Consider the following 12,925-nt stretch of genomic DNA (forward strand, 5'->3'; position numbering starts at 1 on the left):
TGCAGTGCAGGTCTTTGAATGAGGCCAGAGCCCAGGACTGGATCTGCATTTGATCCCAGCGGGTTCAGTGGTTCAGAGACCGTGCCCATGCCTCTGGCAGCGGGTTGCCTCTGGCCTTCCACTCTATAGTCCCATCGGGAAGGCGTTCATTCATCCAGCCCATTGAGCTAAATTTGGATTTCTATTATTTGGGTTTTGACTTGGAAGAAACCAATTTTCTGATTCCCACCTTTTGGGCTGGGATTCTGCTTTGCCTTCCAAGTTGGCACACCACTGGGCTCAAGCACCTGTGCAATTTAAAATCGGCAGAGGGAACGACCTCTTTGGATCTCCCTGATCCTGTTATGTTTCACTTCTGCTCTTCTTTCACAGCAAGAATCCAGGGGATGCCTGAGAATGAGCCTTCTCCTAACCCAGACCAACCTCACTCACTGAGCAGACTGGAGTTTATTACAGAGTGACCTGGGAGAGGCTGGGATGGCAAGGGCCAGCCAGTTCCTGACGGTAAGTGAGAAACCGGTGCCTTGGGGCGTGGTGTCGGTGTGAGAGGATAGGGAAGAGATTGGGAAGCAGCAGTTCTCTCCCTCCCCGCCCAAACAACTCCCTCCATGGTTGAGTTTCCTTCCAGCAAGCAGTTTCAGGTTGGGGCAGGGAACCCCCCACACAGACCTCGTGATGAATGGATGGAGCACGGGCCTGGGAATCAGAAGAAACTGGGTTGTCTTCTGGGTGACCTTGAGCGAGTTACTTAACTTCTCTGTGCTTCAGTTTCCTCATCCGGAAAATGGGCAGAGACTGTATCCAATCCAATTACCATGTATCTACCCCAGCACTTAGTACAATGGCTGGCATATGGTAAGCGCTTAACAAATACCACAATTATTATTATCATCTGCTCAAGCCAGAGGCCAGAGGAGGTGACGGGTGTGGAGTCAGTGGCTGCTATGCTTCAGGGCTCTCATCGTGCCACGGTCTCCTCAGGTAACACAAAGCCTTCCTTCCCGTTAGATTGTCAGCTCTGTGGATGACAGAGATTGTCAAAACTGATCCTTATTTCTCTTTCCCGCTGCTTAGTTCATAGTGCGTGCTTAGTCACTGCTATTATTATTATTGTCATTATTTTTTTAAGGCCTAGGGCAGCTAATCAGTTAGCAGTTTTGTTAGAGCATCTGATTTGTGCAGAGTGCTGTTGTAAGCACTTGGGAGAGATCATTATAGAAGACATGAGTTAACTCCCCACCTGTCGCCCTCCTTACCCGACTCCTCTCACCCTTTACCTCCTTCATTCCTCCTTCCTTCTCCTCCCTCTCTCATCCCCACCTCTCCTTCTCTGATCTTTCCCTTTTTTCTCCCTCCCCCGTTCTTCCTTCCTCTTTCTTTCCACTCTCCCCTTCCCCCCACCTCCCACTCTTTCCCTCATTCCCTTCCGTCTCACCACCCCCCTCCATTTCCTCTCTCTTTTTCCCCTACCCCTTCTCACTTTTAACTCTCTGTTTCTCTCAACTCCTACCCCTCACCTCTTCTTAAGGCCCTATTCACCTGACTCCAGTCACATCTGTCTCATCATCTCCATCGATATTTACTGAGTGCTTACTATGTGTGCTATGTGCGGACCCCTGTACCAAGCCCTTGGACGAATACAACACCAAAGAGTTGGCAGACACATTCCTTCCCACAATGTGCTTTCAGTCTTTCTGATTACTTAGTACTTAAGTTGATCTTTAGAGACGCAGCGTGGCTTAGTGGAAAGAGCAAGGGCTTGGGAGTCAGAGGTTGTGGGTTCTAATCCCAACTCTGCCACTGTCTGCTGTGTGACCTTGGGCAAGCTGCTTAACTTCTCTGTGCCTCAGTTCCTCATCTGTAAAATGGAAATTAAGACCATGAGTCTCACGTGGGACAAACCTGATTACCTTGTATCTCCAGTAGTGCTTAGAACAGTGCTTGGCACATAGTAAGCACATAACAAATACCATAATTACTATTATTATTACAATTCTTAGCTCTCAATTGGAGGGATGTTTTTATGCATGTTGTTTAGGATCCTGACACTTGTGTTCCTATTTGTATTTGTAATCATAATAATAATTATGGTATTTGTTAAGCACTTACTACGTGCCAGGCACTGTTCTAAGTGCTGGGGTAGATACGAGATAATTGGGTTGGACACAGTTCCTGTCCCACTAGGGGCTCAGTCTTAATTCCCATTTTACAGATGAGGGAATTGAGGCACAAAGAAGTGAAGTGACTTGCCCATTGTGACATCTGTATTGTTTTTAACACTGTTTTAAAGAATGTCCAGAGCACATTTGCATCATGAAAGCCAAGAACATCCACCCCTTTAAATGAAGCTATCAATTGAAAGAAAACATTTGAGCTTTTAACATTCAGCAGAACAATGGATTAGTATAAATATGCCACGTTTTAGGTATTAAAATGCAACGGAGAGGGAAAAAAGGGAAGTCCTCTCTAACTCTAGCTTGTCTTATCTAGGTTTCTGCATGACTGGTTATTTTTCTTTAAGTTCTTGTTTTGAAAAGTCAGTTTCATGGGGATATTGCCATTGTCTGATTCTGTAATGAGTGTTATTTGGTGTTTGCATGTTTTCATTCTTTAGTCAAAATGTTCATCTTTACTGATAATCAAGATTCCACGACAGTCAACGTGCCTTTGGTCTAAACCATCAGAACAGCAGATTAATTTTCACATTTTGACTGACTTTACAAAGTGATTATCACTTCAATAAGGGCTTTTTTCCCCTTTGGTGTTTACTTATCGACTCTACTAGAAAGCAGGGGTGGGGTGGGGGAGGAAGTGGAGAGGGAAACCTGGGGGAGATTTTGAGCCCCTCTCAAACTCTGTTCTGCTGTGCTCCCTGCTGGCTCTACCCACACTTTTTGGTCTTCTCCAGAATGTTTTTTAATGGTATTTGTTAAGCACTTACTATATGTGCCAAGCACTGTACGAAGCACTGGGGTAGGTACTAAGTAATCAGGTCCCGCATGGGACTCACAGTCAAGTAGTAGAGAGAACAGCTATTTAATCCCTATTTTGCAGATGAGGATACTGAGGCACAGGAAAATGAAATGACTTATCCAAGGTCACCCAGTGGATGAGTAGAAGAGCCAGGATTAGATCCCAGGTCCTCTGACTCGCATGCTTCTGGGCCGTGCTGCTTCCCAAAGGTAGGCTAACCTAAACCTGATTTGTGTACTACTTATTTCAAGCAGTTTGCAGCTACCCATCATTACTGCAATCCACTTGTTCTGTCTCATTCTTTTACATACTTTCAGGGTCTAGTGTTTGTTTTCATTGCAGTAAAACCTGATAATGGAAGCTAGAGAGAAAATGGAAAGAAATGATGTTTAGGAGCTGTTATTGAACTCTGATTTGGTCTTTTCTGAATACCTCCCCCTACCCTCAGGATTACCTTCTAAGACAGAGTTGTTTGAGATATTAGGTTTTTTTTCAGAATTAATAATTATTCTTTCTGTTTTTTCACATCCAGGCCTATAATAATAGTTGTGCTATATTTTAAGTGCTTACTATGTGTCGGGCACTGTACTAAGTGCTGCGGGGGATACAAAGCAAATTGGGTTGGACACAGTTCCTGTCCCACACAGAGCTCACAGTCTCGATCCCCATTTTACAGATGAGGTAACTGAGGCCTGGAGAAGTGAAGAGACTTGACCAAGGTCACACAGCAGACAAGTGGTGTTTCAGAATTAGAATCCATGACCTCCTGACTTCCAGGCCTGTGCTCTGTGCCTCATTGCTTCTAGTGGGAGCCCCAAGAGGAACATTCATTGGACATGTCATTTGTTCATTTATTCATTCAGACATATTTGTTGAGAGTTTACTGTGTGTCTTACTTGATTAACTTGTATCTACTCCACTGCTTCTAACAATGCTTGACATGTAGTAAGCGCTTAACTGATATAATAATGATAATAGAAAAATGAAGATCCTGCAGTGAAATATAGTTCAGTTTCAGATACCTCTCCAGATCAAAACCTCCCCACAGAGTTCTACCTCAGATAATTATCATCAAATGTAATGTATGAAAGTATTTAAGTTGAACATCTCACAAATTGGAACGAAGAAGTGTAACTTCTTTCCTCTAACATTGCTCTTCCAAACCACCTGATCCATTTTTTAACATTGAACCTGTGGTAGCAGATGTAACTTATCTTTCCCATTCAGTAATGTGATAATTAGCAACTCTGGGGCCCCCAGAGAGTCTCTAGTTTAGTTAAAGGTCCAAAGCCTAATTGCAGTTCTTTGGCTTTTCTTTAAAACTTTCTTCATAGGTATGGCAGGTCACTGGGGAAAAATAGGTATACATCAGAGTAGCAAATTTTTCTCCTCCAGGAGGTTCAAAATCAGTCAATCATATTTATTGAGCACTTACTTTGTGCAGGCCACTGTTCTAAGCGCTTGGGAGAGTACAATGTAACAGACTTGGTAGACACATTCCCTGCCCACAGTGAGCTTACGGTCTCTGCGGAAACTCTCGGAAGCTATGTTCTCAGCCCTTTTCCTGTAAACTATATAATTCTAGCCCTGTTCCCTCTCCTGTCCTTCTCCCCGAGGCTCCACGGCTTTGAACGCTTTCCGGTCCCTCTCCCCACCTCACCTCCCGATTACCTCATGTCCCCCTACACCCCAAATCCACACCACCCGTCTTCTTCCCATTCTGCCCCAGGTCCATCCCTACACCCCAAATCCACACCACCTGTCTTCTTCCCATTCTGCCCCAGGTCCATCCCTAGCCTTGGGGTCCCCCGACACTGAGGCCCCGAAGGCCGGGAAGCTCAGGCCTGGGAGGGGACTAGCAGGAGAAGCTGGAAAAATGAGAAGAGTCACAAAAATAGATTTAGAATAAAACGGGGGGGGTTAGGGGGTGAGGGAGGTTGGGGGATAATAATAATTGTGGTATTTGTTAAGCGCCTACTATGTGTTAGGCGAAGTACTAAGCACTTGAGTGGATACAAGCAAATCTAGTAGGACCCAGTCCCTTTCCCAGGTGGGGCCTCACAGTCTCAATCCCCATTTTCCAGATGAGCTAACTGAGGCCCAGAGCAGTGAGGTGACTTGCCCAAAGTCACACAGCAGACAAGTGGAGGATCCGGGACTAGAACCCAAGACCTTCCGACTCCCAGGCTCTCTCTCCATTACACCACGAGGTTAGGAGAGGGCCTCGAATATTTAAATGATCGGGAAGGGCCTGTAAGGATGGGGCAGGGCTGCTTTTCCGGCCAATTTCCCGTAGGGGGGACCCCATGGTCCCAAAGCTCCCAAGTTCCTCCTCAGGGACAACCGAATACAAAGTGGCATTTTCACTTGCCAAAGTGAAATAAGGCCTGTGCGCCCTCTAGTGGGCATAATTTTCATTTCTTGACTCTTGGTTGCCTAGAGCCCAGTTGGCATAGCCACAGTGGGAAACGACCGAAGGGGAAAGATCATCACATTTGTAACCCGCGATGGGCAAAGGGACTGTCAGCGTGGGGCCGGTTGCAACACCGCCTTAGGGCCAGTGGGCACTTTCATACCAAAAGAGGTATAAAAACCAAGCCAATCAAAAATTCCAGGAAGAATCATCCTCTGGAAGCACCCGACAGTTAATGAAAGACACATTTCTTTCTGTCAGAGCCGTGACTCAATCTCCGACGCTCCTTAGTCTTGGCCACATCATAACTTTCTACTACTGAACTTACGGAGACTTAGAACGTCCTCTGATGAAAAGGTTTCCTCTGTCGATTATCTCTGGCCTTATCACTTTCTTCCAGTCTTACTACCCTCACTTATCTCCCAGGTTGAAAATTGTCTTCTCTCTTTTGTCTTTCTCCAACATCCCCTGTGTGCCAAGATCACTCTCTGTGTTCCAAGCTGAACACTGGGAAATGAGGAAAGTGCTACAAAGAAGATTGTGAGGAAATGTAAAAGTTCTTTGAGCTCATAGGAGGAAAAGTGCTATATAAATCCCTGGGCTTATTTTTATTTCTGTTCAGATTGTGGCAATTTTTCCAAGTGGGAACATCTGTCAGTCAGTCAGCTTCCCTGAACAGTTCGACGGTGGTGACGCTTAAAATACTGGAGGGGATTCTGAAGTTCTGAACAGTTTCAGTCTGAATCAAGATTATCAGTTTCCTAAGGAGCTGAATAGAGGCAAAAGTCCTCTTCAGTATTTGTGAGTTGTTAAGCTCCTCGAGGGTAAAGATTTCTTCTTGAAATTCTTTGGTAGGGTCCTCCCTGGCACAGTGCTCTGCCCACTGTAAATAATTAATACTATTGATGAGGAGGAGGAGGATGGTAAAAGCTAATTGCTGAACTAACAAAGAGCATGATTTATAATTTCCCATTTGGTCACCTGCTTCATGAGTCAAAACAAACTTTTGATATTAAATGATCTTTTTCATCTGTTTCTTCCAGGCAAAACCATGTAGAGAGTCAATTAAATTAGTGAGGTGACCGGACATTTTTATCCACATAGGTACACACAGCACCTATGTACAAATCCATGATTTATTTATTTATATTAATGTCTCTCTCCCTCCAGACTGTAAGCTCATTGTGGGAAGGGAACAAGTCTACCAACTCTGTTATGTTGGACACTCCCAAATGCTTAGTACAGTGCTCTACACACAGTAAGTACTCAATAAATATGATTAGTTAATCGACTGATTGATCACAATTTTTGGGTAGTCTGAGTAAGTAATGGGATCTTTGGCCATGAGGGAATCTAAATATATTTCATAACTGGCGACTCTTTTCCTTATTTAATAGTATTTGAGTATTTACTCTGTGTAGGCCACTGAATTGGGTGCTTGGGGGAATGCATTAAAAGTTAAAGACATGGACATTAAGTACATTTAGATGGGATTCAGTCAGTCAATCATATATATTGAGCGCTTACTGTGTGCAGAGCACTGTACTAAATGCTTGAGAGAGTACAACATAACAGATAAATTTCCTGGCCACAACAAGCTTACAGCCAAGAGTGGAAGACAGACATTAATATAACTAAATAAAATTACAGATATGTATATAAGTGTTGTGGGGGCTGGGAGGGGGGATGAATGAAGGGAGTAAGTCAAGGCGATGCAGAAGGGAGTGGGAGAAGAGGAGAGGAGGGCTTAGTCAGGGAAGGCCTCTTGGAGGTGTTGTCCCTTCAGTAAGGCTTTGAAGGTGGGAGAGTAATTGTCGAATATGAAGAGGGAGGGTGTTCCAGGCCGGAGGCAGGATGTGGGTGAATGGTTGGTGGTGAGACAGATGAGATCGAGGTACAGTGAGAAGGGTGGCATTAGAGGAGCGAAGTATGTGGGCTGGGTTGTAGTAGGAGAGTAGCGAGGTGAGGTAGGAGGGGGCAAGGTGATTGAGCACTTTAAAGCAGATGGCAAGGAGTTTCTGTTTGTTGTGGAGGTGGATGGGCAACAAGATGGTGTAAGCGGTTGACTAATGGTTACAAAATGTACTAACACAGAGAATGATTTTACCAGCTGGTAAATATTAAATAGTAGATTTATTTACTATTTAGTAGATAATAGTAGATATCAGCTGGTAGATATTAAAAGATGAGGATTTTCCTTTCAATCAGTCAATCAGTCGTATTTATTGAGTGCTTACTGTGGGCAGAGCGGTGTAATAAGAAGTTGGGAGTGCACAGTATAACAGAGTTGGTAGACATGTCCCCTGACCATAATGAGCTTACATCAACCAATCAATGGTATTTATCAAGTGCTTACTATGAGCAGAGCTCTGTACTAAGGGCTTGGGAAAGTACCATACAACAGTGTAGGTAGACATGATCCCTGATTTCAAGGAGCTTACAATTTACAATCTTCCGTATGCACTGTGGAGACAGATAGCCCAATTATCAGGTGGATGTTACGTAGGATTGCTACTCTACCTTCTCTTTCCTTTCTCCTTTTTCCTCTTGAAGTCAACAGACTCTTCAGGTGGGAGAGGGAAGGATCAACTGACATCTTTTAAAGGAATGCTATAAACCATATCCTAAAACTTACTGTATTGTCCCAAACACAGAGCACAAGGTACCGCACACAGAAGACATTCAATAAAAATGGGGTTGGTTAAATGGAAATTAATGTATTTCAGGGCACTTCATATTAAAGAGACTACGTTGCGTGTCTCTTCAGGGGCAGTATTCCGAAGGAATAAAGCTGGAAAATATGCCACAGAGGGTAATAATTTAGGAGCTGGTAAGACAGACTTTGTGAAGCAATTCGAACACAGAGGGATTAAGGTATCCAGTACGTCTTTGTAGTTGCTGCATGTAGGTAGCAGTGTAATTTCCAAAAGAGAGAGAAATAGGTTCCTCCCAAATGACCCATAGTAACGCTATCCACCCTGGAAATCCAGCTCTCTGTCCATGGCTCTGATGTGAGCGGTGAAGACTCAGACCGCATCACAAATGAAAACGTTAGCACGCTGAAGCAAAAACACCTTTTCCAACCCTCAGAATTAGTCTCCTGTCTGCTGTGAGTAATGTAACTACTGTGGGAAGAAATTGAATGCACTGTAGGTACCACAAGCCATTACCACTTTCCTGTTAGAGCATTCAAAATGTAAAGAAATTATTTTACTAAATGCAATGTTGGAACTCCCCCGCAACCCTTCCCCCCAGTTCTAAAGACTGAAATTTCCCCTTATGGTGCATAATACTTAGTAGAGTCATTTTTTTTTTCCTCTGCCCTAAAGAACATTCTTCAATGGATTTAAAAAAAGTAGAACTCTCTCCACCTTCACCTTACTCTCCCCACCTTCAAAGCCCTATCGAAGGCACATCCTCCAATAGGCCTTCCCTGACTAAGCCCTCATTTCCTCTTTTCCCACTCCCTTCTGCGTCACCCTAACTCACTCCCTTTACTCACTACTCCCCACCCCCGCTGCCCAAGCCTCAAGCACTTGTGTACTTGTGTACATATCCAGAATTTATTTTCATTAATGTCTGTCTCCCCATCTAGACTGTAAGCTCATTGTGGGCAGGGAATGTCTCTGTTCTACTGTACTCTCCCAAGGACTTAGTACAGTGCTCTGAACACTAAGTGCTCAGTAAATACATTGATTGATAGATATTAGGAAAACTAGTTGCATCCCCAGAACAACATCCCATTTCTTGGGCCAGTAGCAGCAATCCATCAATCATATTTATTGAGAGTTTATTGTGTGCAGAGCACTGTACTAAGCACTTGGGATACTACAGTATAACAGAGTTGGTAGACAGATATTCTTTCCACAACGAGCTAACAGTCTAGAGGGGATATAGATATTAATATGAATTAATTAATTATGGATATGTACATAAATTCTAGGGATTGCGGGAGAGGTGAATGAAGGGTACAGACCCAGGTACAGGGTGACAGAAGGGAATGGGAAAAGGAAAAACGAGGGTTTAGTAGGGGAAGGCCTCTTGGAAAAGGTGTGCTTTTAAGCAATCGATCAGGTACCTATCAACGAAGCAAATTTTTCTCCTATAGAAGGTTCAGAATCAATCACTCAATTGTATTTATTGAAATTTATTGTGTGCAGAACACTGTACTAAGTGCTTGGGAGAGTACAATAAAGAGCTGGTAGACATGTTCTCTGATCAAAGCGAGCTAGACTTTGAATGCGAGGAGAGTGATCTTCTGTCAGATATGAAGAGGGAAGGCGTTGCAGGCCAGAGGGAGGATGTGGGCGAGAGGTCGGCGACGAGATAGGTGAGATGGAGGTACAGTGAGAAGGTTAGCATTAGAGGAGCGAAGTGGGTGGGCTGGGCTGTAGTAGGAGAGCAGCGGGGTAAGGTAAGAGGGGGCAAGGTAACGGGCAAGTCGACGGTAAGGAATTTTTATTTAATTCAGAGCTGGTTGGGCAACCGCTGGAGATTCTTGAGGAGTGGAAAACATGGACTGAAGTGTTTTTTAGAAAAATGATCTGGGCAGTAGCGTAAAGTAAGGACAGGAGTGGGGAGAGACAGAAGGCAGGGAGGTCAGCCTGGAGACTGATGCAGTAATCAAGGCGGCATAGATTAAGTGATTGGATTAACATGGTAGCAGTTTAGATGGAGAGGAACCGGCACTTTCCCTCCATTTTAGAAAATCATTTTATTTTGAAGTAAACCTCACTGTGTATTCAGAGCTTGGTTTGGTGAGCGTTCCAACTGGGCTGAGACTTGGGGGATGTCTGGCTTTCGGACCTTGTTGTTCGGCAGCCGCCATTTTTCTGCTTACCCTATTCTCTCTCCCCAAACTGACCTTCCAACTGTCCCCGCCATCGACTCTCTTGGCTCCATCCCATTGTTCACGTTGTTCCCCATCCTGGGACGCCCTTCCCCCTCGTCCAAATGTGCCAGACCTCAGCCTTTCCTGTCTTCAAAGCCCTCCTGAAATCCTCCTACCTCCTCTAACAATTCATTCAATCGTATTTATTGAGTGCTCACTGTGTGCAAAGCACTGTGTGCAAAGTGCCTGAGAGAGTACAATATAACAACAGACACATTCCCTGCCCACAACAAGCTTACAAACTAACAAACCATCCAACCGCAAGTCTTTTCAGTCCAACAGCCACCCTTAGCACTTAACACATTTTTACCCGTCCTTAGCTCTTTTGTGATACGGATAGTCAGTCGTGCATTCAGTTATGCATTCTGCTATTTCATCCTGGCATATTTGTTCCACACCGTAGCTGTCAAGCAAGAGGATTTATTGAGGACCTATTGCCTGCAGAGCACTGTATTAAACTCTTGGGAGATTACGCTTAGTTCTACCTTAAAGCGCATTTAAGGAGATGAAGACACTGCTAGGGATTGAGACAATGTTCTTCCAGCACTGAGAGGCTGTTCTAGCTCCACAAGTCTCATTATTGGAAGAAACTGCTTTCTTGGTAATGAGAAGCAGCATAGCTTAGAGGACAGAAGATGGTCCTGGGAGTCAGAAGGACCTGGTTCTAATCCCGGCTCTGCCACTTGCCTGCTGTGTGACTTTGGACAAGTCACTTCACTTCTCTTTGCCTCAATTACCTCCATCTATAAAATGTGGATTAAGACCCTGAGCCCCACTGGGGACACAGACTCTGTCCAACCTGATTACTTTGTATCTGTTCCAGTGCTTAGAACAGTGCTTAGCACATAGTAAACACTTAACAAATACCATAAAAAAACTAACCAAAAAAAACCAAATAAAACCCTGCTTGTGTGGACACCGTGGTGAAATGTTTGAGATTGACGGTGTGAGTTTTCCTTAACACAAGGTTCTGCAAGAACGCAACCCTCAGGTTTGAAGAGAAGCGAGCGTTGTGAGGACGTACAAGACAGGATCCCTTTTCTCAAGGAATTTACAATCTATTGAGGGAGACTGATGCGAAGTAATTCATAGACAGGGAGAAGGGAGTGGAAAGGTGGAGATGTGGATAAGTGCTCCAAGAGTAGAGTGGGTAAGTTACTTGGCACAAAAGGGTCATGGCTGGCTTTGAGTATACAGATGCTGAGGCAGTCCAAAATTGCTGAGATATATGAGTGATATTTGTTGAGCATCTACAGTGTGCAAAGCACTGTACTGTGCGAGAAAGTGTATTACCGTTATTAGAGGGTATTAGAGTGCATTAGAGTTAGCAGACACCATCTCTGCTCTCAGGGAGCTTACAATCTAGCAAGAGAAGCAGACACTAAAATAATTTACAGATCAATCAATCATATTTGAGCACTTACTGTGCTCAAGAGAAGCAGACGCTAAAATAATTTACAGATCAATCAATCATATTTGAGCACTTACTGTGTGCAGAGCACTGTACTAAGTGCTTGGAAAGGTACAATATAACAGTGTTGGTAGATAAGTTCCCTGCCCACAACGAGCTTACAGTCTAGAGACAAGCTTACAGTTAGGTGGAAGAAGGGAAAAGGATGGTGGGGGCCGGGACGATATTTTAATAATAATGGTATTTCTTAAGCCCTTACTATGTGCCAAGCAGTGATCTAAGCACTGGGGTAGATACAAGGTAATCAGGTTGGAAACAGTTTCTGCCTCATGTGGGGCTCACAGTCTTAATCCCCATTTTACAGATGAGGAAACTGAGGCCCAGAGAAGCAAAGTGACTTGTCCAAGGCCACACAGCAGACAAGTGGCAGAGCCAGGATTAGGACCCATGACTTTCTGATTCCCAGGCCAATGGACTTTCCACTAGGCCCTGCTGCTTCCCCCTCTTCCCTGGAGAGGGGAGAGGATGAGACAGTAGATTAGTCTGGATATAACAAGCTCTTGGACCAAGGAGGTGACCATTTGAGAATGCAGATGATGGGATTGGTTATCCGGAGATGTCTTGGAGGAAAACCAGCAGGATTTAGTGAGCAACCGTGTGATAGTTGAAAGAGGGTGAGGAGTCAAGGATAAGGCCAGGGTTTTGGGCTTCAGAAACAGGGATGATGGTGGGGTTGTCAACTGTGATGGGGGAAGTTGGAAGAGTCTGTTGTTGGGTAGGGATTGCCTCTATCTGTTGCCGAATTGGACTTTCCAAGTGCTTAGTATAGTGCTCTGCACACAGTAAGCGCTCAATAAATATGATTGAATGAATGAATGAAAGAATGGATTTGTAAGGGAAGGTTAGGAGATCAGTCTTAGATGTAACATTATTACTCAGTAAATATCATCTCACTTGGAAGCCGCCATTAGCAGTGTGGTCTAGTGGAAAGACCCCAGGCCTGGGAGTCAGGGGACCTGTTTTCCCATCCCCTCTCCACCACTTGCCTGCTGTGTGACCATGGGCAAGTCACATCACTTCTTAGTAACTTCTCAGTTTCTTCATCTGTCAAATGGGGACTCGATACCTGTTCTCCCTCCTACTTAGGCTGTGAGCTTTGTGTGAGCTGTTAGGCTGTGGGACAGGGACTGTGCCTGACCTCCTTATTTTACACTACCCCAACATTTAGTACAGTGCT

The sequence above is a fragment of the Ornithorhynchus anatinus genome, chromosome 12, assembly GCF_004115215.2.
Source record: "Ornithorhynchus anatinus isolate Pmale09 chromosome 12, mOrnAna1.pri.v4, whole genome shotgun sequence".
In the NCBI taxonomy this organism is placed as follows: Eukaryota; Metazoa; Chordata; class Mammalia; order Monotremata; family Ornithorhynchidae; genus Ornithorhynchus; species Ornithorhynchus anatinus.